Genomic DNA, 26,352 nt, shown 5'->3' on the forward strand with positions numbered 1-26,352 from the left:
ATTATATTGTTAAGGAAGTAGGGACCAGTGATTGAGAATACTGGGTCTGGAGCCAGATTTTTCATGTTCACACCTCGTCTCCCTACTGGTTCCATGAGTTACCTCTGGTATGACCATGGACAGCCTTGTGCCTCAGTTTCCATATCTGTAAAATGGGAATAATAACATTACCTACATCACAGGGTTACTGTAAGAATTATATGATAATACACATAGCAAAGTTTCATCTCCCTTGGACAAAATAAGATCCCAGTAAATGATCCAAACCAAAAAACCAAACCTGCCATCGAGTTGATTCTGACTCATAGCGACCCTATAGGACAGAGTAGAACTGCCCCATAGAGTTTCCAAGGAGCACCTGTTAGATTTGAACTGCCGGCTTTTAGGTTAGCAGCTGTAGCACTTAACCACTATACCGCCAGGGTTTCCAGTAAATGATAGATATTATTAAATTATTATGTTTTCCTCTTAAGTATGCATTATCTCCTCAATTAGATCAAAATCATGTAAAGCCAATAAAATGAGGTTGGGTACCTTCAAGAACACTGGGTAGCACTGATCAAAAGGCAAAGACATTGTATTGTAAAAGGCAATATATTAGGTTAAATTGCATGAAATGCATTTGTTTAAGAATATCATCTCTCAAGATACAGTTATGAGGTTATTGATGTTGGATGTAGTCTAGTTTTGAGTTGGTAGAAATAGAATGCATTAACATAGTGGGCTTTGGAGACTGTAGTTTGTTTGGTAAGGTGTATGAAGATAAAGGAAAACTAAAAGGAGAAAGTGTCAGAGTTTTTCTAACCCTGTAAACAGAAGAACAAGGTGAGCCACAGACACAGTAGGAGATTAATTAACCAAATGGAGCAGGAAGACTCTGTTTTCCCCTGCTGTTGATATCATATGGAGCAAAGCCACATGCAGCGGAAGGGAAGAATAAACAGGGACAGTGCAACAGACAGATGGGTTAAGTCCACCTTGGGGGAAGGCTAACCGTGGAGCTGGGAGAGGAGTTACGCAATAAGCAAAGGACAGGTCTGGGGGCTTGGGGGAGACCCTTGACTATGCCGGGCTTGTGAGCTCCAGATCGTCTCGAGTCCTGCAAACTTGCCGGTGTAAGTATAACAGGTGTCTGGGAATCCACATCGCCTCAGCTTTTCTACAGGGCCTCACAGTGCGATGAATTTCATTTCTGGGTCTTTACCAAAAGATGTGCTGCTTCTCTGAGTGCATTTGTCTATTTTTAGTAACAAGTTTTTACAGCAAAGCTTCTTTTTATGCTTTAGCGGAGGGTGGGAGGGGGTACTAGGGTTTCTAAAATTTTACCACCACATTAGAATAGGAAGTTGGTGCGGGGATATTGAACCCCATAAAATGAGTCGGGAGAGCCTGTGGCACGTCACCAGAGTCATATCATATGCAGAGCCAGGGCACTTTTCAACTAAGGACCTAAAAGGGTTTTAGAAAGATTTTTTGATTGTGAACATATCAGACAGCCTTGTGAATGATCACGTTATTACTTTACAAGCCTTTGCATCATAATCTATTTAGGTCAATGTATGATTTCATCCTGAGTCATCTATATATACAAGCAATTTCCATTTTACTGTATTCTCTTCCAGGATAAGTTAAAACAGCAGGATAAATTGAATAACTGTGAATAAATTGAACTTCATTTAATTAATTCAAGGTTATCTTTAAATATTAATGAACATGAAGGTGATATTGCTGAATTTATCACCAACCATCCCTCTGAATATGTGAAAATACCTAGTATCTAACAAACACGTTAGAGATTTCCTTCATGTAAATCTATCAGGTCTCTTCCTGAATCATTTTGTCTGAGTGAATATTTATAAAATGACTTGATTTTTACATCCCCTTGTAATACTGTACCTGTATTTCTTACAGAAAAAATATTGTGCTCCAAATCACAATAAAAATAACTTTTGAATGCTAATATCCACCCACTAGATTGGCAAAAATTAAGAAGGGTGATGATACTACGTATTGGCAAGGATTGAGAACACCGGGACTCTTACGCACCATTTGTAGGAGTCAAAATTGGCGCAGTCACTTTGCAAAACAGCTGGGCAGTATGTTGTAATGCTGGCACACTGTACAGCCCAGGCTTTCACATATATTTATCATGACACACATGACATGCTCACGTAAGAACGCGTGTGGCCACCTGGCTGGTGAAAGGAAAAAAACAACAACAACAAGCGAACCACCTTCAAATAAACTAAAAGGTACAAAACAAGAGACCAAATGAACAAACTGTAGAATGGCCATAAAATGGAATTCCATACAACACTGAAAATTTATTTACTGTGTTAGCATAGACCGATCTTAGAAATATACTTTAAATGAAAAAAAAGCAACTTACAAATGAATGCAAACGTTTTGCCGGCATTTTTATGAAGTTGAAAAGCAAGCAAAACCAAAACACAGATCGTTCAGAAATAATACCTATAATATCCAAAGAATTTTTAAAAAGCAAGAGAAGGATAAAATAAAGGTAAAGTTCAGGACAGCAGTTCACTGTGTAGGATGCGAGACAGGCTGAGGTTAGGAAGTGGCAGAGCCTGGGGACATTTTTTGGTGTGGATGGTGTTTATCTTAACTTAAATGGTATTTGAATTGTTATGCTTCATAACATGAAGAGATATTAAATAAGTTAAAACATTTTAAAATACATCATCTTAAACCCAAATACTTATTTAACGATGTGCATTTTATAGCTGAAAATCAGTATTTACTTCCTTCAAATCAAGAGAGCTAGGTTTTGGTTCTCGTGCAGTCATTTAGTTTTGCGACCTTGGGCATATTACTTAATATCTCTGGGGATCTTCTTTTCCAACTTGTAAAATACAGGTATTGAATAAGCAATCTCTTAGGTCTTTTTTAGTAAATATCCTTATAATTCTAGATACTTCTGAGCCATCTCCTGTAGAAAAAGTCTAGTCTATGTGAACAGAATTCCCTGAAACGAACCCATAAGAAGTTAATCAGTCCCACAGTCAATCCACATGCCTCACCTTTTTTTTTTTTAACACTAAGTTATTTAACTATACCATACATTTAATTTCCTTGTCTTCCCTGAGTTCTGCCACCCTAAGATTTAAAATTTTAAGCAGCCACAGGAGATGTGTTTTCCTTCTGGGTATTCCGTAGGGCCCTATGGAGATGTTTTTTTCCCCAAAACAGTTTAACCAAAGTAGAAGATCTTTGACTTGACTTTAAAAACAAAGTAGCATGCAGTAATAAACAGCTGAAACAATACTGAAATGAATATTAGGAGCCCTTCGGTGTTGCGAATGATTAACATGCTCGGTTTGCTAACCAAAAAGGTCGGAAATTCAAGTCCACACAGAAGTGCCTGGGAAGAAAGGGCTGACAATCCACTTCCAACAATCAGTTATTGAAAACCCTATGGGGCACAGTTCTACTCTGACGCATATGGGGTCACCAAGAGTAGGAGTCCTATCGGAGGCGATTGTTTTACCCTTAGTTTTGGCTTCAACATTTATACATTAGATAACTTTGACTAAGTCATTCAATTAACTTCCCTAGGCCCCAGTATCTTCATCTGTAATAAAGTGCCAGAAATAGACAGCATATTAAAATTTTCTGTTCCAGCATATTAAAATTCTACCTAAACATACCTAAGTGTGCTCTTGAGAACTTTTTTTTAATCTAATCACCAAATGTTAACAAAAAAGTGCTTAATTACTGTCTAAGTCATCTAGTGCTGCTATAACAGAAATACCACAAGTGTATGGCTTTAACAAAAAGAAATTTATTCTCGTACTGTCTAGTAAGCTCCAAGTTCAAATTCAGGTTCTCAGCTCCAGGGGAAGGCTTTCTCTCTCTGTCAGCTCTGGAGGAAGGTCCTTGTCATCAGTCTTCCCTCAGCCTGGGAGCATCCCAGCAAAGTAACTTCAGGTCCAAAGGACGTACTCTGCTCCCAGTGCCACTTTCTTGGTGGTATAAGATCCCCAACTCTCTCCTTGCTTTCCTTTCCTTTTATCTCTTGGGAGATAAAAAGTGGTGCAGGCCACACCCCAGGGAAACTCCATTTACACTGGATCAGGGAGGTGACCTAAGTAAGGGTGGTGTTACAATCCCACCCTGATCCTCTTAACATAAAATTACAATTACAAAATGAAGGACAACCATACAATACTGTGAATCATGGCCTAACCAAGTCGATGCACACATTTTTGGGGGGACATAATTCAATCCATGACATTTACCTTTTAGAACTCAATTACCATGACCAAACTTCGTAAAAACCACTTAGTTCCATCAAGAATACTTTGTTTTTCGGAAAAGTTAAAGGGAAATATGTACCTACGCTGTTGAACACACATAATAAATCATTCTATAATTCATTTGTTCATCAAATATTTATTAATTTACTAGATATTGTTCTAGCCACTGCAGATACAGAGGCCCTCATGGACTTACATTCTTGTCACAGTCAAATAAGGTGAACCGATTCTGAAAAATGGTTGAAGGGTTAAAAGAAAGAATTCTCTTCATCACTTTGACTCACTGATTCCCTAATCACATCACCAGAACTCAAAGCATCTTACATGTTACAGACTGGGGACATAAACTCCATGTAAACATCTACTTGACTTCCACCTAGTCCTTCTTCAGTCAGTTACAGAATATTCTAGTATCAAAATCTGGACAGGCTCTAGAAGAGAGAGGTCTGCTCAAAAAAAAAAAAATTCAATGATTTTTTGCTGCATAAAAAATAAAATCAAACTCTTTAGTTTATTTCCCAAAGCTCCTCTATGATCTGTATCTTGCTACACACCCTATATTCCAGTCATCACAAATTACTCACTGCTTTATAGATAGAGAAAAAAATTTTCTTTTCTCTATCTAAACATGTATGCTGAGCAAATAATCCAAGAAGCTGGACTATATGAAGAAAAACTTAGCATCAGAATTGGAGGAAGACTCATTAACAATCTGCAATATGGAGATGACACAAACTTGCTTTCCGAAATCGAAGAGGACTTGAAACACCGATTAAGATCAAAGATTACAGCCTTCAATACGGACTATACCTCAACATAAAGAAAACAAATCCTCACAACTGTACAATAACCAACATCATGATAAATGGCGAAAAGACTGAAGTTGTCAAGGATTTCATTTTACCTGGATCCACAATCAATGCCCACAGGAGCAGCAGTCAGGAAATCAAATCAAGTGTTGCGTTGGGCAAATCTGCTGCAAAAGTCCTCTTTAAAGTGTTAAAAGCAAGGATGTCACTTTGAGGACTAAGGTATGCCTGACACAAGCCATGATATTTTCAATCACTTCACATGCATGGAAAAGATGGACAGTGAATAAGGAAGTCCGAAGAAGAAATGATGCCTTTGAATTATGGTACTGCCAAAAATATTGAATATATCCTGGACTGCCAGAAGAATGAACAAATCGGTCTTGGAAGAAGTACAGCCAGAATGCTCCTTAAAAGCGAGGATGGTGAGACTTCACCTCATGATAATAACAACATTATCAGGAGGCACCAGTCCCTGGAGAAAGACATCATGCTTGGCAAAGTAGAGAGTCGGCAAAAAAGAAGACGACCCTCAATGAGATGGACTGACACACTGGCTCCAACAATGGGCTCAGGCATAAGAACCATTGTCAGGAAGGCTCAGGATAGTACAGTGTTTTGTTCTGTTGTACATAGGGTTGCAGTGAGTCGGAATCGACTCAACAGCACCTAATAACAATTTAAACATGTTCAGTCCTTTTGTTTGGTCACTGAGCCTGGCTGTGAAATTCTTCTTCAAAGCCCAACCTAAAAGGCATCTATCTCCTTCAAGAAGCCTTTTCCATACTATTTTCTATTTTATGAATTAAAATCTGTTCTTTACTCTCAAAGCTTCATTTCACTACGCAATAGCATTTTCTTCTGTTTGATAGCACAGACTGTCAGCTACATGTATGTCTCTTCAAGGAGAATGTGAATTCCTACTAATCTCTGTATCATCCATATTAGATAAGTGTGCTACTTTTTTTTTTTTTTTAGTTGAAAATATAAGGCAGGCATTACCTTTTAAATTTTGCATTCAACTTTTCTGTAAGAAATATAGCTAGGAAACATTTTATTTACATACCTTTGTTACTGGGAGGAAAAACTGCAGCTCAGTTTCCCTACTGAGAGACACCTTCTTTCTATTTTCCAATTTAGGACTAATCCCTGAGTTTAAAGACGAGTGTAAGGCTGCTTTCTGATATGGACTTGAAAGGAAAATAAGAAAATTATTTAGATTATTTACCCTTCCTTCTAGCTCCTTTACTCTAGCCAAACTGTCAGCAAGCCAATTGGTCTAACCAGTTCTCTTTCTCCACCTATCAGGAATCTGACCTCTGAACTTCAAATTCCAGGGTAGTCCAAGCAGGGCAGGTATCAGAGTTCTGTTTTCCCCAGTACTTTAGTGGTCAGATTCAACTAAACCGTTTTGGCCAGGTTCTTAGCTAGGTACCTATGATGTGTTATATCATTCAATTCCTCAATCTTATGAAGTTAATATCATCGTCTTCTGTCTTCTTGCATATAGGAAGGCTCATAGCTGTCCAGTCTTTGCTCAAGTTTGCAAAGCTAGTAAATTCAGAGCCTGGATTCAAAATCAGGGTAGCCCTTCTCACTACCACTCACTGGTTGGCATTTTCCTTCTTTTCCAATTTCCTCTCTCTCTTTTAATTTACTGTCACAAAATTAAAATTCTCCACAAAAACTCATGTGTTCTGTTATATGAAAAAAATCTAAGTGTTAACCAGTTTGATATGTGCAGATGAGTAGAAGAAAAAAGAGAGGTAGGTACACACGTACACACACACACACACACATTCAGACAAACCATCTTGAAGGAGAAAAGCCTCATCAAAGTTTTGAAATAAGTAGTATCTTCATTACCCAGATGGACAAAATGCATACTGCTCCTATTTTTTGTCCTTAAATATAATGTATCGTTTAAGAGCTAGGAGAACAGAAATAGAGCTACATTCAAACCACAATTATGTCATTCATTGTGTGAACTTAATCAAATTTATTAACCTCTCTGAGCCAGTTCCCTTTTGTGTAAATGGGAATAGTGCCTATTCCATGGGGTCGTTATAAAGGCTGAATGATAAAAATGAATGTAAACCAAGTGAGATGCCTTGGCATAAAGTAAAATCTCAATAAATAAGAGCTCTTGTTAAGGTAAAATTAGCAAAATTAGCAGGTGAAGAAAAAAATAAGTATACTCACTCCTCACTTAATGACATGGCTAGGTTTCAAAGACCAGGTTGTTATGTAAAAATTGGCATTATGCAAAAATAGAGGATAACCACATCAGATCACAAACTGGAGGATGACTATATCATTACATAACTGCCAAATTAAATCATTACATAACTGCCAAACCACAAGAACCATGGCCCAGCCAAGTTCACACATAACCTTAACTATCACAGTGAGCATTACTCTCACTGTGCACCTCGGTGTTCATTAATGCCAGGCACACATCGTTAAATGTGCAAAATAGCCAGATAGTAGATTTTTTACTATTGTTGTAAATGCGAAATGTCAAATAATGAGACAGTCGATAAGTGAGGAGCAGGTGTATAGTATATTCCTAAACCATTCCTATGTCTAATAACTTTGTTCTTTTTTTGTTTCTACTTCCTTCTGTTTTTCTCCTTTCATAGCCTAATCATTGCATATTCTTTTTACTGACTTCAGATTCTAAATGATTTGCTCATTAATCACCAATACGAAAAAGTTTAAATTACCTTTTCCGATTATCTTTAGGTACAATAACTAGAGTTTTATGTATATGTGTATATATATACGTGTATTATGTACGTATGTATATGTGTTTCATGAAGTGTCCTCTACATCAGTATTTGGTCTTGAGTTTATTATCTTAGATAGTCCTTTGCCAATGTATCAAGTCAGCAATAACACATATACTCCTTGACTCCCATTTTGGTGATATTACCACATTTAACATTTTATCCTTTTGTGTTTTTCAGTCATATGACATCAGTCTAAACATACATACATCTCACATACTTACAGCTACCAGCTTACTGGGACCATTGAAACTAAAATTTGTTTTCAGTTTTATCAAAGGCTGTTCTTGATCCATACCTGCTCGGTCACTTGTTAGTCTTCCCCAGGATTATCCATCCATATGTCAAACAAAGTTTCAGGATGTCAAGCCATTGGACAGAACTTCCTCAATAATTTCCACAGGAAGACTTAAAAAAAATGGTATCACCTCTTTTGAGTTGCTACTAGGTGAGAGTTAAAAAAAGCGGTGGGGGGGGAGGTATTTTATTTAATAGGCACTTATTAGCTGAATAACACTTTGTCATCTGCTCTGGAAAAACAGCTGCTATGGATCAATCATAATTTTCTTGACTATTATGTTGTGTCTCCTGACACAAATTTGTTCCTGCATTCTAGGTATGGCAGGAGATTTACAGAGTCCTTCAGCAATTCCCTCAATTATTACATTAACACAGCTTTGCTGCATTTGCTCCAAATGTTTGTACACTAACTGGAAGACTGCATTTTCCAAAGATGGCTCCAACGTCTTCTATCCCACATGCTTGTCTTATAATGTGACTTTGATACTCTGTCAATAAAGAGATGGGATCTATTTTCCCTTCCTTGAACTTGCATAGACATTTGTGACTGACTCAACAAGTTGAGTACATAGATGTCACGCTATGTGACTTCTGAGGCTAAATCATAATAATGCTACACACTTCCACACTATTCTCTTGGAATAATACCTGGAGCCAACCACCATGTTGGAACAAAGCCCAAGAAGTCACATAAGAGGCCATGTATAGATATTCTAGCCAATAACCCAGATAAAGTCCCAGCTGACAACCAGTATCAACTGCCAGATGCCTCTAGATGATTCCAGCCCTCCACCCACTGGGTCACTCCCAACCTTGGTGTCCTCCCAACTGAAGCCTCAGACATCATGGAGTGTAGACAAACCATCCTGCTATGCCCTGTCTGAATTTCACCTACAAAATTGGTGAGTATAATAAAATGGTTGTTTTATATCACTAAGTTTTACAGTGATTAGTTAAGTAGAAAAAGAAAATTGATACACCAACTTTTTCTTTCTCTTGCTTTGTTTTTTTAGCTATACTCTCTGTTTTCTGAACTTTATTTCCTAATCCTTCTTTCTTCTTGAATCTGCTGACATTACACAAATAGTCTGGATACCACTCTCTTTCCTTCCCTTGTGCTGCTGAGCCTCCACCACCCAGTTCACCCACCTTGGGTCCCATATAGTTCCCGTTTGCTTCCCCATTATCCTCTGGTATTCCCAACTCTCAACTCCTGTAAAGGAGAAGTGCTTCTTCTGCTGGTCCTGCAAGAAGATATTTCTTTTCAATTAAGTTGTTTTTACAAAGGGGACAGTCCATTATTTGGATCACAAAAATTAGCCGTAGAAAAGAAGAAATAAATCCTCTTTCTGTATGTCATGGATTATGTCCCCCTAAAACTGTGTGTATCAAGAAGACAGAATTTGGTACTGAGAGTGGGGTGCTGCTCCAACAGATACCTGAAATGTAGGAACAGGTTTGAAACTGTGAATGGATAGAGGAGAGGCAGCAGCGGAGGACCCGCAGCAGTAGAGATCTGGCAGCAGCAGAGAAACTACAGCATGGTGTACTGGAGCCTCTTTCGTGGATTGAATTATGTCCCCCCAAAATGTCTGTATTAACTTGCTTAGGCCATGATTCCCAGTATTCTGTGATTATCCTCCATTTTGTGATTGTAATTTTACGTTAAAAAGAGGTAGGGTGGGACTGTAACACCCCTACCAGGTCACACCCTGATCCAATGTAAAGGGAGTTTCCCGGGGTGTGGCCTGTACCACCTTTTATCTTACGAGAGATAAAAGGAAAGGAAAGTGAGCAAAGAGGGGTGACCTCATACCACCAAGAAAGTAGTGCCAGGAGCAAAGCAGGCTCTTTGGATCCCCAGGTCCCTGCACGGAGAATCTCCTAGTCCAGGGTAAGATTGATGGAAAGCCCAACAGAGAGATAAAGCCTTCCCCTGGAGCTGACGCCCTGAATTTGGACTTCTAGCCTACTACTACACTGTGAGGAAATAAATTTCTCTTTGTTAAAGCCATCCACCTGTGGTAGTTCTGTTATAGCAACACTAGATAACTAAGACAACATATTACTCTCTGCTTATTTTAAAATACCGTCCAACTATGTTAAGTAGGCAATTCAAAAGCTGTAAGAAGCAAGCAGAAATGCCATTTCAGTGTACGGGTATGATCTTTGAAAAACTATTATCTTCTACACACAGAGGTGAAACTGGCAAACAAAATCAAAATTATATCATCATAATACATCAACTGGAAACCCTGGTGGCATAGTGGTTAAGTGCTATGGCTGCTAACCAAAGGGTTGGCAGTTCGAATCCGCCAGGTGCTCCTTGCAAACTCTATGGGGCAGTTCTACTCTGTCCTATAGGGTCACTATGAGTCGGAATTGACTCGACGGCACTGGGTTTGGTTTTTTAATACATCAACTATTGTTAGCTAATCAATTATTTAGTAATTCTAAAAGACATGAGGGAGGTCTAAAATTTCATCTGTGAATCCAAAGTGTTATGCTTCCCGAGTATATTATATGAAGCTTCACTATTTTCCCTCTCTCTGAAGTTGCATTAAAAATCTTTGTCAACACACAATAGAGGAGAGGTCAGCACAACTGGACTAAACCAAAAGCAAAAAAGTTTCCTGAATAAACTGAATGCTTCAAAGGTCAATGTAGCAGGGACAAGGGCTTGGGGACCACGGTCTCAGGCAACACCTAAGTCAACTGGCATAATACAATCTATTAAGAAAACATTCTGCATCCCACTTTGGAGAGTGGCATCTGGGGTCTTAAACAGTGGCAAGCAACCATCTAAGATGCATCGATTGTTCTCAACCCACCTGGACCAAAGGAGAATGAAGAGCACCAAGGACACAAGGTAATTATGAGTCCAAGAGACAGAAAGGGCGACATAAACCGCAGACTACTTCAGCCTGAGACCAGAACAACTAGACGGTGCCCGGCTACAACCAATGACTGCACTGACAGGGAACACAACAGAGAACCCCTGAGGGAACAGGAGAGCAGTGGGATGCACACCCCAAATTCTTGTAAAAAGGCCAGACTTAATGGTCTCACTGAGGCTAGAAGCACTCCAGTGGTCATGGTTCCCAGACCTTCTGGTAGCCCAAGACAGGAACCATTCCCAAAGCCAACTCTTCAGACAGGGATTGGACTGGACAATGGGATAGAAAAAGATGCTGGTGAAGAATGAGCTTCCTGTATCAAGTAGATACATGAGACTATGTTGGCATATCCAATCTGGAGGGGAGATGAGGGGGCAGAGGGAGTCAGAAGCCGGCAGAATGGACATGAAAAGAGAGAATGGAGAGGACTGTGCTGTCTCATTAGGGGGAGAGCAATTAGGAGTATATAGCAAGGTATATATAAATTTTTGCATGAGAGACTGACTTGATTTGTAAATTTTCACTTAAATCACAAGAAAAATTTTTTAAAAAAACTTTGTCAAGGTTTCAGTTGGTGGGTATTTCTCATAAAATTTCAGAAATGAACCAACCTATCTGTCCTAGAGCACTGTCATTCCTCAGCAGCTTTATTGGATTTTCCTCTTTACTGCTTTATCATTGTTTTGGAAAAACTGTTTTTATTATAAGTCCTGGCAGCAAGGATGGTGTTATGGATTGAACTGTGTCCCCAAAAAATACGTGTTGTAAATCCTAGCTTCTATACTTGCAGTTAGAATCCCATTTAGGAATGGGTTGTCTTCACTATGTTACTGAGGGTGGATCAGTGTAGGGTGTATCTTGAGTCAATCTCTTTTGAGATAGAAAAGAGATAAGACAAGCAAGTGAGAGAAGCAGAGTTGGGGGAAGAGAGATGCCAAGTCACATGATGATCTCCTGGGAGCCAAAGCTCAAAGAGACAAGGACCTTTCTTCCAAGCAGACAGAGAGATAAAGCCTTCCCGTAGAGCCAGTGCTCTGAATTCAGACTTCTAGCCTCCTAAACTGTGAGAAAATAAATTTCTGTTTCTTAAAGCCACCACTTACGGTATTTCTGTTACAGCATCACTAGATAACTAAAGAAGATGGAGAAAACCAGGCTTGAAACCGGTTCTTGTTAAAATGTAGATTCTGATTCAGTATATCTGGGATGGGAATGCAAGTTCTCAGCAGGGGTCAAACCAGAAAGAACCACTGGAAGCCCTGGAGAAAACCAAAGTCTTACTCCCACGGCTAGAGATTTCTCCTTTGTTTCCTTAAGATAACATTCTCTGACAGTTTATAAATTATTAACAATGTTACTCACTAAATGCTGTATTGCCATAAGAGTTTGATTGAGTCTAGTTAAGCAGAAGCAGCAAGTAAAATGTTTTAGTTAAATATAAGCACTATTAGACTCCATGAAGAATGTAAACTTATAGGCTTAAAGAAACAAGTCAACTCACCTGAAAGATGGCCTTGCTGAATACAAAAAAGAACTAACCTGCCATCGTTTAACTTTATTTTACTCTACAAAAAACAAAACAAAAACCAAACCTGTTGCCATCTAGTCGATTCTCACTCATAGTGACCCTACAGGACAGAGTAGAGAACTGCCCCAAGGAGCGCCTGGTAGATTCAAATTGCTGATCTTTTGGTTAGCAGCCGAGCTCTCAACCACTGCACCACCAGGGTTCCGTTTTTACCTCTACCTCTGCATGTATCAATAATTCTCAAATTTAGCTACACATTGAAATCGATTCTCAGGCTCCATTAGATGACCTCAATCTCAATCACTAAGGAGTGCTCAGGCATGTGTATATTTACACACTTGTCACAGAATTCTAATGTGCACTGAGGGATAAGAGCTGATGACCTACAGCAGTGGTTCTCAAGGTGTCATCACTGGCCCAGGAGCATCAGCACCACTGGGCAACCTGTCTGAAATGCAAATTCTCTGGTCAGAGCTCAGACACTGCATCAGAGACTCTGGGGGTGTGGCACAGAAATCAGTGTTTTAACAAGCCCTCCAGAGTCCCTGGGTGGTGCAAATGGTTGAGGTACTCAGCTGCTAACCTAAAGGTTGGAAGTTGAGTCCACCCAGGCACCAGCCATTGAAAACCATGAGCACAGTTCTAGTCTGATACACATGGGGTCACTATGAGTCAGAGACGACTTGATGGCAACTGGATTTCGAGGTGATTCTGATCCCTACTACAGTTTGTGAGCCACTGGCCTTTAGGTCCCTACCTCCAGCCAGGTGGTGTTGCTAGGAGGCAGGTACTTATATTTATCTCTCTATCTACACGTCCAGGAACCCTGGTGATTAAGCTCAGTAGTTAAGCACTCGGGTGCTAACCGAAAGGTCAGCAGTTCAAACCCACCAGCCGCTCCTTGAAAGAAACATGTGACAGTCTGCTTCCGTAAAATTTTTGGAAACCCTATGGGGCAGTTCTACTCTGCCCTATAGGGATGCTCTGAGTCAGAACTGACTCAAAGGCAGTGGGTTTGGTTGGTTGTCTGCAGGTCCTAGGCAGTCAGGCTTTGGAATTGGCTCTTTTCATAAGAGGATAAAACATAAAACATCATTGGTCATGAAGCAAGGTATCATGACCACTTGCCTGGCAACTTTCCACCCTTGCCCACTTTTAGATGGCCACCTTTTCTGTAGTCTACAGGTCTACCATCTAATTTACCAAATTTATGATATCTGATTTTTTTTTTTTTTTGGTATGCGTGTCTACTTGATTTTTCAGCCCCCGAGACTTCTCTCAGCTCTTTGTGCAATTACAGCCTGTTATGGATTGAATTTTGACCCCCCCAAAATATGTACTGAAATCCTAACCCCTGTACCTGTGGATGTGATCCTGTTTGGAAATGGAGTTTTCTTTTATTATGTTAATGAAGTCCTACCAGAGCAGGATGCATCCTAAACCTAATCACTTCGGAGTTATAAAATGAGCAGAAGAGACACAGAGACACACACGGAGAAGACAGATGCCACGTGAAGATCCTCTATAAGCAAAGGGACACCAGCAGTCACCAGAAACTAGGAGAGGGGAACGGACTCATCAAAACCCTGCTATGGAGCCTACAGAACTGTGAGAAAACAAATTTGTTCTTTAAAGCCACCCACTTTTAGTATTTCTGTTACAGCATGACTAGGTAACTGAGGCACAGCTTTTGTCAACTTCCCCAGTCCTATCTCTTATGCTTGTGACCAGCTGCTACCCTGGCTTTGGGTGTCATACAGTTTAATCTTTTCATGTGTTGAAAGAAGGGAGTAAAAGAAAGAATTCAGAAGTTGGGCAGATTCTCATCTCTCCAGAACTACACTTTTACAGAGTGGATTTATTACTGTGGTTAAAGAGTTATGATTTCGTAGAATATCTGGAGCAATCACAATTAAATACACCAAAACTCTTGGCAAATTTCAATTATGGATGCAGCTAAGTGATAGTAGTTTTAGATTATGCCCTCCCCCTCCACTGATAAGGTAATTGAGAGATAATTGAATGCTGCCGTCTCTTTTGTCACCATGTTAACTTACCTACTTCAATTTCTCTTCTCTTCCACCTTGTTCATGGTCTTCTGGGATTCTAGGAATTGTCTTTTCTGTCTCCTAGTCCTTTCCTTTTCACTTGACCATTATTCTAAGTTTTATGCCAGTATTTTCATACAACTATTATTTTTCATTTCATGGACCTTATCCTCCTAGTTGTTTAAGCCAGAAACTCCTAGACTTTTACTTCGTCACATCAAGTCATCAAATTTTACCAACTAACTGCCTACATTTCTCTCAAACACACCTCCCCTCCACAACCCTGGCATCTCTAGCCTACTTTGAACCATCACCATCTCTTTTCCATGCAAATTCAAGAGCCTCCTTACTGCTCATTCTATGTTCAATTTTACTTCCCTCCAAACTGTCCTCTGAGGTTATATTAAATAAATCATTTTGAAATGCTTTTATTTAGTTCAGTTTCCAAATTAAATCATTTGATGGTTAGCACGCCATGACCTGTAAGCTAAAGTTCCAACCTGTAAAGTAGCATCTAACTGCAGAGGTGTAACTAGGTAGGATATGGCAGCTATTGCAGGGCCCTGGATGCTGTCGCCACTGAGCAGTTTCTATTAACCCAACAGGGCCACTGGCATATCTACAGAAAATGGCACCTACGACAAGCACTGAAATGGCACCCCTGTCCAAACATCTGATACCCCTCTTTCAGATAACTTTACCATAATATCTGCTCAAAAATACAACTCAAGCTTGCTAATTTTTTAATTAACACATTGCCGTGCTTGAGGAAGGACACTGGGCTGTACCAGGTTAGTGGAAACTGCTCAGTGGCACCACACGCCCAGGGCCAGTGCAATACCCTAGATACACCACTGCATTTAAGGTATCTTATGACCTAGTCATGTATACTTTTCCAGCTTCACTTCTTAATACACTACATCCTGTCATTTTATGCTTCAGGCACCCTTATTTGTCATTTCTCCATAACACCATGCTTTATCCTGTTTCTCTTTGTGCCTGTAACTCAGTTCCTCCCTTTCCTTGGGGTGTCCTTGCTTCCTTTTCTGCATGGCAAACCTCTAAACATTGTTTGGGATAGCTTGAGGGCTTCCACAGTTTCCCTAAGAATTTACATACGGCCTCCTCTGGGTTCTTGCAGTATCTCATGTGTACTTATTGCATCCTGTTGCAAAATTTTGCTTTCATGCTGGTCCCTCCATGACCTGGTATCTTTGTACTCCAGTGTCAAACACAGTGCAAGGACAAGTAAAGGGTTAATAAATGTTTCTGGAAGTACCAGACTAATGCCACCATCTGATAAGCCCTCAATTATTTTAACTGCTTATAAAATTATTTTGGTCATCAAATTTCATTCCACAACCCTAAAAAGTGCTTATCACCTTTATTTACAAACATTTATAAACAAGTTTTTTTTTTTTTTTTTTTTAATAAACATATGTTTAGCTGTGATTACTTAAAGCATGTCTCTGTTTGCCAATGGATCAAAAAAAAAGAAAATTGGATTCCAGAAAGTTTTCAGAATAGTGCATATTTTATTGCAGGATTTTTACCTAGCATATGACACCAAACTCTTCCACAAATCTTTGTTAAACACTCTTTATTCCCAATATATGCAACTCAAGGCCAACTGTTTAAAATCTCTTATACACCCTCATAGGGCCAGTCACTTACCCCCAACTCCATCCATTCTCCCTATCTGCTTTTTCTTCATCACTTTCATCGATCACCCTCTCCAACAGCATATCCCATAGTTTCCCTCCAAAAAATGCAATTTATCTTCAATTCTTCTGGTTATGCTATCTGCCTAGTTTACATAAAACATGCTCAAACTTCCTTCATAGCCTTCTCAGTGTTTCAAAATTTAAGTGCTGAATCCCTAGACTGCTCACCATTACAATCACATGATCCGTAAAGTCACTCAACTTCAGTGCTTATTTCATATTTCGCTGGGGCCTCTGTGTAACACTGCCCTCCTCTGAAATTATAGTTAAAAGAATAATCTTTTGGTTAGCAGCTGAGCTCTTAACCACTGTGCCACCAGGGCTCCATTAGTATTTTAAGGGAACTTCAAAATCACCAACGAACCCTCTCAATTTATACCTGGAAGATACGCACAGTCCGTGCCACAGAGCTCTGTTCTTGGCACCACCATGTCACAAGGAGGAGGAGCTTCATGTGAATTGACATCAGAGGCTCCAGAAAGATCCACCGCTTGCTTCCTTCCTGTCCTGATGTTCACGTAGCATCATTGGGAGCCCACCCTGTCACACCCACCTGCTGGGATGAGTGCCCGCTCAGTCCTACCACAGCACCCTGAGACACCTCATAATCGTGCTACTCCCGATAGACAGAATTCTATTCCATTTCTCTTTCTCACTAGACCAAGTTCACTGAAGATGGGATGATGCTCTTTCTACTGTTCAGCTCCAAAAGCTTACTAGAAGCTGACATATTCATAGAATCCAGATTTAAAACCAAAGCTTTAAGCCCAACTTCTTCAACTGGTAAGTATGTACGCTCAAACCTGCCTTGTTATTACAAGCAAGAAATTTAAACTATCAAGAACTTTGTTACCTCACACTCATTCTTTTGACAATATTTATTAGGAACCAATTTCAGGAAGAAACAATATAAATGTCCATCAGTAGATGAATGGATAAACAAAATGTGGTATATACATACAATGAAGTATTACTCAACCATTAAGAGAAATGAAGTCCTGATACACACGACATGAATGAACCTTGAAAACATCATGCTGAGTGAAATAAGTCAGTCACAAACGGACGAACATTGTATGATATCACTTATATGAAATAAGAAAATGTAAAGAAACCAAAGCTTATTAGTGGTTACAGAGGGGATTCCGGGGGGGGGGGGGCAGCGAGTTTATGTTAATATTGGTAGGATAATTAGGAAAAAGATAGTGACAGGGTGTCATGGATTGAATTGTGTCCCCAAAAATATCTGTCAACTTGGCTAGTCCATGATTCCCAATATTGTGTGATTGTCCACCACTTTGTCATCTGATGTGATTTTCCTATGTGTTGTAAATCCTACCTCTACGATGTTATTGAGGTGGAATTAGTGGCAGTTATGTTAATGAGGAAGGACTCAATCTACAAGATTAGGCTGTGTCTTAAGCCAATCCCTTTTGAGATATAAAAGAGAGAAGGGAGCAGAGAAACATGAGGAACTCATACCAAGAGTGCTGGGAGCAGAGCACGTCCTTTGGACCTGAGATTCCTGTGAAGAGAAGCTCCTAGTCCAGGGGAAGATTGATGACAAGGACCTTCCCCAGAGCCAACAGAGAGAGAAGGCCTTCCCCTGGAGCTGGTACCCTAAATTTGGACTTCTAGCCTACTAAACTGAGAGGATAAATTTCTCTTTGTTAAAGCCATCCACTTGTGGTATTTGTTATAGCAGCACTAGATGACTAAGACACCGGGGTTGCACAACACGAACAGTGTAATCAATGCCATTGAAATGTACATGGAGAAACTGTTGAATTGGCAACTGCTTTGTTTTTTTTGTTTTGAATATTTTCATTACAGTAAAAGAAATTATGTACTAGGTTCTATGCTAAACAGGGTGTTCAGAAAGACAATAAAGGGGGCAGTTAAACCACTTTACAAAGAGTGGTCAAGGGCAGCATTAATGAGGAAGAACCCATCATGTGAAGATGAGTAGAAACTAAGTGGGGGGGCAAATTCCAGATATAGAACAATGTATCTTATTCACATCTTATTCTTAAGCATACATGATTATACGACATGAACTATTCAATTTTAATTACACAACTTCTAATAAAACATTTTTACTCCTATATACTCTATACATGTATATGCAAATTCATTTTTAAGAACATGCCCAAGATAAATAAATTCAATTTGAATTTCAATATAAGGCACTTGTAGATTGTAAAGTGACCAACTCATTAAAGCATTAGTTTTCACATATAACTTTTAATAGTACCTGTCTAATATTTTCAATAAATTTATAAGTCAATAAACCAGTCAAATTTACTTTGGATCAGGAATGTATGGCAATTCAGAACAAAACAAAAGCATTAGAAATAACCTATTTAGAAACTTTGCGTGAAAGATTTATGACATTTGACTTATGAAATGCATTTGTAATCTGTAACAATACAATGACAGCAAGGACCTTACAAAGGTCACTCACTATTCTATCAGTTTTCTATATATATAAATTTTCATTTCAGCTTCTGACAATTTACATGAGCCAAACACCCTGCACCTATATTTGTTTATCTGAGGCAGGGATGCTTATGTATGCAATTTGCATTTATCTTAAGAAAATAAAATTAAAAAGAAGAGCTACGGTACCACTTTGGTATTGTTCGGGCCAGCTGAATTACCTAGCTCTTGAGTTAAGGAAACAACAATGTTGATTTATCAACATCCATTTAATCATATTGAAGCTTTTAATTCCATCAGACTGAACTGCAAAGAAGCCTAAGACACACTGACCACTTTCAGGTATATGTTAAGGGGACAATCTTACAATCTAACATTTATCCCCCTGCCATTAAAGTCCTTAACTGAGCCTTGCCAAAGGTATGTTAGGCTTGTTTATTCTGCTCTCTAAATAGATATCGTCTGTGTTTGTGCTTCTTTGTCTTTGAGATATGTGCTCAGGTATCCTACTCAATGGGAAGTAGACAGGTGAAGCTTCTCTCACTGTCAACAAATCCTTTCCTGGAAAGAAGCGACTGGTTTTCTCCAGAGCAAGCAGATGGTCACACTCGCAGAAGGTTCCACAGAGACTCACCTCTGTCAGACAACATTTCTCTGACAAGTGGGAAGAGGCAGGTGGAAAGGAGAAGGTAAGCCAAACACAATCTATTTATGCACTGTGTTCTTGACACCATCAAAATAGCCTGCATCCTGAAAGAACCCAGCAAAGCAGGCATGGTAAAAACCAAGGTAAAACTAAAAAAAAGGAGACAAAGATGTTCTTTAATACAACTGATACTCTACAACAAAGTAGCTTTGCCTTCCCACTAGAGGGTTGTGGTTTTAGCAGGAGTAATTTTATTTCTATTATGTTCTCTACATATGAGATACATGGAAATAGCAGGAAGGAATTAAAGAAAAATAAGGGAAGTGATACTTCAATAATTTTCAAACAACCACTTCTGGGCCAACAAGCTGTGAAGTGAAACAATTCAAACAAGAATAGGGTATGTCCTGAAGGCAACTAGACACATTTCAGACAGTTATCGGTATCTCAATGCTTTAGTTTAGTTGGTTTCCATTTCAATCTACGTTTCTTTAGTGTCAAACAATTGCCAGGTGCTGAGCTAGGCACCAGAGAAGTGCAGAGCCTGGTGCTAACAGACCTCGGTTCAATCATCAGCTGCACCAGTAGTAATTCTCCGGTTTGAAAATATATTCTATAAGCAGGACACTTTCTACATAGTGCTGGCATAAGGATAAAATAAGATTATTTACATGAAATGCTTAGTATACGCTGTTGTTAGCTGCCATCAAGTCAGTCCCCAACTCTTGGCAACCCCATGCACAACATAATGAAATTGTGACTAGTCGTGCTCCATCTCCATGATTGGTTGCAGGTTGGACCATTATAACCCACAGAATTTTCACTGACTGATTTTCAGAATTAGATCACCAGACCTTCCTCCCTAGCCTGTTTTAATCTGAAAGCTCCACTGAAACCTGTTCAGCATTATAACAACACACAAGCTTCCACTAGCATGAGGTGCACTGGCTGGGAATCAAACCTGGATCTCCTGCATGGATGGTGAGGATTCTAGTACACTACCATTATTATTACTACCGAGATACAAGTTTGAAAGAAACACATTCATTATGTTAAAGTTCACAATCTAATGGGCGATCAGGAAACAGAAACAAGTATATATACCGTGAAGAACAGCATTTACTTATTGCCCATGTTGAGTCCAGCATTGAGCTAATACTTTACATTGAGATACGTCAATTCATTTAATCCTTTCAAAAACTCTGGTATGTGGGTTTTATTATCCTCATTTTTCAGATGAGAAAACTGAGTTCAGTAAAATTAACTAACTTGACCAAAGTCTCTTGCTAATTAGTAGTAGAATTCTAATTTTTTTCTTTTTGGCGTGGGGGGGGGATGGCTAACATTTCCTATCTGGAACATAGAAACAACTGCTAGTATCATAAATCTGCTGACCAACTTCCAACAGACAGCTCCCTGTTCAACATCTCAAATTTTATCCTTTCATAAAATTCAGGCTTAATGTTTTCCTAGCTACCTATTGGATATACCCAATGTTGTCTAAAAAGTCAACATGAACACAGGAGACTATGTGGGCAGCTCCTGTTTGGAGGAGAGATGAGAAGGCAGAGAGGGTCAGAGGCTGGCTGAATGGACATGAAAATAGAGGGTGGAGAGAAGGAGTGTGCTCGCTCATCTGAGGGAGAGCAACTAGGAGTATATAGCAAGGTGTATGTAAATTTTTGTATGAGAGGCTGACCTGATTTGTAAACTTTCATTTAAAGCACAACAAAAAATTTTTTTAAAAAAAGATGCCCCCCCCCCGCCCCAAAATCAACATGGCTTAAAAATAGCTCAGTTTTCCTCATCAGTTCCCTATTCCAGCCCCTGGTATGTTCCAGTAATGTCCCTATTCCCAATGTCCTCACACTCCAAATCTCCACTTAGCCTATGCCGCCTCCAATAACTAATTACCAATCATCAAGTAAGCAGCTGCTACCCATTGAAAAACCACTCCGCTGGCTACTGGGCTTAGGCCTAGGAGAGATGCAAAAACACATAAACCAATTCATCATTTAAAGGAACTTAAAATCTAGAAGTATTCACATAAGATGTTTAAAATGTAAATCATGAAATAGATGATCCAGATAAATGCAACTGGAATTCAGAAGAGAGTTTAACCTGGGCTAGAAAGTCACAGACTGTGTCACGTGAGGGGAGATTTGACTGAACTCTGAAAGATAGAGAGGGCTTTTAAAAACTACTTGAAAAAAAAAGCAGTTGCTTGTGGTGAAACAATCAAACAGTACAGAAAGATGTAAGTGAAAAGAAAGCCCTGACTCACCTTGTCCTAGTCCCTAGGAGAATCCGCCATTAACAATTCATCAGGTAAACAGAATTTAAATAAGGAAGGAGGAAAAAAAAAAAATGAAGAGGAAAGAATGGCCAGAATAGCACCTTCCTGACAAGCAATGGGCGGTTATGGCAGAGGAGCAGTGTCATGGAAGGGGATAATTACGAAATGCAGCCAAGGAGGATGCAAGCCAGGCTGCGCTTCCATGCATGTGCTGCACCGACATGTCTGAGACCCAGCCGAGTGCCAGACAGGGGCCTGGCGCTGGGGGAGAAGAGGTTAGTAAGAGGGAATGTGACTGCTGTCCTATGGCCTCAAGGACAAAACTTGAGGAGTTTCACAATGACACTGACAGTACTTTAGAAAAGTAAATCTAGATGCAAGTTTAATCAGAAGAGGGAGACCTGGGGGCAAGACGCCCTGTTAAGAGGCTTCTGTGTATTGTGCTTCCTAAACTTAAGCTGGCAAAGTCTTATAGTAGCAGTGGCAGAAGAATCAATATAGCATGACCATACAGAATCCAAATACCAAGACTATATAGAATCCACACAGCATGACCACCTCAAACATAAGGAGACGATATCAAGACCAAGAGAAGTTACATTTGTATGTTTTGCCCAAATTTGGACTGTAATTAAAGGATTTATATAATAGCCAATGATAAGAAAGACTTGAAAGAGAATAAAAAGTCCACCTATTTTAAAATTAAATATATGTATATCTTTTTTACCCGAAGACATCATAAAAATGAAAAGACAAGCCACCAATTATCACTGAAATGCCTATTCAGACAAATGTTTGATATATACAATATATAAATAAATCCTACAAATCATGAGTTAAAAACAAATGCAGTAAAATGGACAACACGTATGAATGGGCAATCCATAGAAAACTGAATGTTAATAAATAAAGGGGAAAAAATGGTCAACCTGACTAGCAATCAAGGAACAAATTAAAACTGTAATGAGATATGATTTCACACCATAAGACTTGCAAGCAATAAAGTATATCATCAAGTGTTGGCAAGGATATGAAGCCAAAGTAGTTCTTATAGATTTGCTGGTGGGAGTACAAATAGGTACACCCCTTTTCACAATTTTGGTATTATCTGAAAAGCATGAAGGTACAAATACCATCCTTTCACAATTCTGTCCTAAGATAAAAACCAAAAACCCACTGCTGTCGAGTCAATTCCGACTCATAGTCGCCCTATAGGACAGAGTAGAGCTGCCCAATAGTTTCCAAGAAGCACCTGGCGGATTCAAACTGCCGACCTCTTGGTTAGCAGCCACAGCACTTAACCACTACGCCACCAGGGTTTCCTCTCCTAAGATACCATAAGAAAAGTCTCCGTTATTAGCAGGAGGAGATATGTAAATAAATGTTCATAGTAGCCTTGTTAGGAAACAAATGTCCATCAACACAAGTTGTTGTTAGGTGCTGTCAAGTCTGTTTCAGCTCATTGCGACCCTGTGCACAACAGAATGAAACACTGACCGGTCCTGCGCCGTCCTCACAATTGCTGCTATGCTTGAAACCATTGTTGCAGCCACCGTGTCAATCCATCTCATTGAGGGTCTTCCTCTTTTTTGCTGATCCTCTACTAAGCATGATGCCCTTCTCCAAAGACTTATCCCTCCTGATAACATGTCTGAATTGTGGGAGACACAGTCTCGCCATGTTCCAATTATTAATGGATGCTTGCTGTTGTTTTCTCTCATTTTGCAACCTGCCACATCAGCAAATGAAGGTCCCCAAAGCTTGACTTCATCTACACATTGAGGTGGACTCTACTTTGAGGAGGCAGCTCTTCTCCATTCATATTCTGAGTGCCTTCCAACCCAAGGGGCTCATCTTCCGCACCATATTAGACAATGTTCCGCTGCTATTGATAAGGTTTGCACTGGCTACTTCTTTTCAGAAGTAGACAGTCGGATCCTTCTTCCTCGTCTCTTAGTCTAGAAGCTCAGCTGAAACCATAAGTGACCTTGCAGGTATTTGAATACCAGTGGCATAGCTTCCAGCATCACAGCAATACACAAGCTCCACAGTACGACAAACTGACAGATGCGTGGGGGATCAACAGAAGCCTGATATATTAATTCTGTTATACAATGAGACACCATATAAGAGTAAAAATGAATAAAGTAGATCAATATATATCAACAACACATTGAACAATTAAAGGAAGGTGAAGAACCAAGGAACATGTTACCATTTACCTTCATAAGAGCAAAACAAGACTATACTGATTAGGTACACATACATACATAGAAAAGTACAAGGAAATGCACGGTAGTGATAAACACAAAGCTGAGTATACAGGGTTTCTCTGACGGGGTATCTGCTTAAAGAAAAAGTACACTGGGAATTTGAACATTATTGCCAATGATTAATTTCATCGTCTAGGTTTTAGGTACATAGGCTTTTATTATACTATTCTTTAACTTCTTTGGTACTACCAAAATATTACACAATAATTTTTAATTAATAATAAAAGAACTCAAAATATTTTTGACAGAAGTACGGGGTAAAAGGGAAAGGAAGGAGTCAAATATTACTTGAAAATGTTTCAAAATGTTTTATGTTTTCTTTTTTTGTTGCCTGTTGGCACAGTGGTTAAAGCGCTCGCCTGCTAACTGAAAGGTTGACAGTTCGAGCCCATTAGCCCCTCCGCAGGAGAAAGATGTGGCGGACTTCTTTCATAAAGATTTACAACCTTGGAAACCCTATGGGGCAGTTCTACTCTGTCCTACAGCGTCACTATGAGTTGGAATCAGCGGGCTGGCAGTGGGTTTGGTTTTTAGGCCTGGTTCTCATCAATTTATGTCTTGATTAGTGCAAAGCCTCCTAATGCTTCTCTCTGTTCCAATCTAGTATTGTCGTTGCAAGGTGCCATCCAGTGGGTTCCAACTCATAGCGACCCTATTTACAACAGAATGAAACACTGCCTGGTCCTTTGCCATCCTCATAATCAATACTATGTTTGAACCCATTGTTGCAGCCACTGTGTCAATCCATCTCATCCAGGGTCTTCCTCTTTTTCACTGACCTACTTTACCAAGCTTTTTTTTTTTTTTTTTTTACTTTACCAAGCATGATATTCTTCTGCAGGAACTGGTCTTTCCTGATAACATGTCCAAAGTACATGAGACAAAGTCTCGACATCCTCACCTCTAAGAAGCATTCTGGCTGTAGTTCCAAGACTGATTTGTGTATTCTTCTGGCAGTCTATGGTATATTCAATATTCTTCACCAACACCATAATTCAAAGTCATCAATTATTCTTCAGTCTTTATTCATTGATCAGCCTTCACATGCATATGAGGCGACTGAAAATACCATGGCTTGGGTCAAATACACCTTAGTCCTCAAAGTGACATCTTTGCTTTTTAATACTTTTAAGAGGTCTTTTGCAGCAGATTTGCCCAATGCAACACATCATTTGATTTTTTGACTGCTGCTTCCATGGAAGTTGGTTGTGGATCTAAGTAAAATGAAATCCTTGACAACATCAATATTTTCTCTGTTTATAACAATTCTCACAACTGGACCAATGAACAACATTATGATAAATGCCTGACCCAAGCCATGGTATTTTCAATACCTATTAGAAGCGAGGATGGCAAGACTTTGTCTCATGTTCTTTGGACATGTTATCAGAAGGAACCAGTCCCTGGAGAAGGACATCAGGCTCGTTAAAAGTAGAGGGTCAGCAATAGACAGGAATATCCTCAACGAGATGGACTGACACAGTGTCTGCAACAATGAGCTCAAGCATAGCAATGACTGCGAGGATCGTGCACAACCTGGCAGTGTTTCCTTCTGTTGCCACGAGTTGGAACTAACTAGATGGAAACTAACAATAACATCATCATGATGTAACTTATTTGTCCAGTTGTGAGGATTTTTGTTTTCTTTATGTTGAGGTGTAATCCATACTGAAGGCTGTGGTCTTTGGTCTTCATCAGTAAATATTCAATTTCTCTTTGCTTTCAACAAGCAAGGTTGTGGTATCTGCATATCGCAGGTTGTTAATGAGCCTTCCTCCAATCCTGGTGCCATGTTCTTCTTCATATAGTCCAGCTTGTCAGATTATCTGCTCAGCATACAGACTGAATAAATATGGTGAAAGGATACAACCCTGACGCATACCTTTCCTGATTTTAAACCACGCAGTATCCCCTTGTTCTATTCAAAAGACTGCCTCTTGGTCCATGTACAGTTTCCTCACCTGCACAATTAAGTTGTTCTGGAATTCCCACTCTTCTCAATGTTATCCATAATTTGTTATGATCCACACAGTTGAATGCCTTTGCAGAGCCAATAAAACACAGCTATAATATCTTTCTGGTATTCTGTGCTTTCAGCCAAGGTCCATCTGACATCAGCAAAGGTATCCCTCATTTCACGTCCACTTCTGAATCCAGCTTGTATTAGACTCATGTATTAGTATTAATCCAGTAATAGACTCTAGAAAACCCTGGTGGTATAGTGGTTAAGAGCTACGGCTGCTAACCAAAAGATTGGCAGTTCAAATCCACCTATAGGGTCACTATGAGTTGGAATCAACTTAACGGCAGTGGGTTTTTCTCCTAC

General features: G+C 39.5%; 1 protein-coding gene across 14 annotated transcripts in view; it reads right to left on the reverse strand.

Annotated features, from left to right (window-relative positions):
• The window catches only part of DLGAP1 (DLG associated protein 1), a 1,139,806-nt gene that overhangs the window by 1,106,135 nt on the left and 7,319 nt on the right, over positions 1–26,352 (reverse strand). For 11 of the 14 annotated variants that reach the window (XM_049901315.1, XM_049901321.1, XM_049901327.1 and 8 more), the window contains exon 1: positions 8,174–11,636. The exons of the other annotated variants lie outside the window; for them this stretch is intronic. The gene's annotated coding sequence lies outside the window, so the exon portion shown is untranslated. Of the gene's footprint in view, positions 1–8,173; positions 11,637–26,352 lie in introns of those variants that run through there. 14 annotated transcript variants of the gene reach the window in all.

This window comes from Elephas maximus, chromosome 11 (genome assembly GCF_024166365.1).
Source record: "Elephas maximus indicus isolate mEleMax1 chromosome 11, mEleMax1 primary haplotype, whole genome shotgun sequence".
NCBI lineage: Eukaryota > Metazoa > Chordata > Mammalia > Proboscidea > Elephantidae > Elephas > Elephas maximus.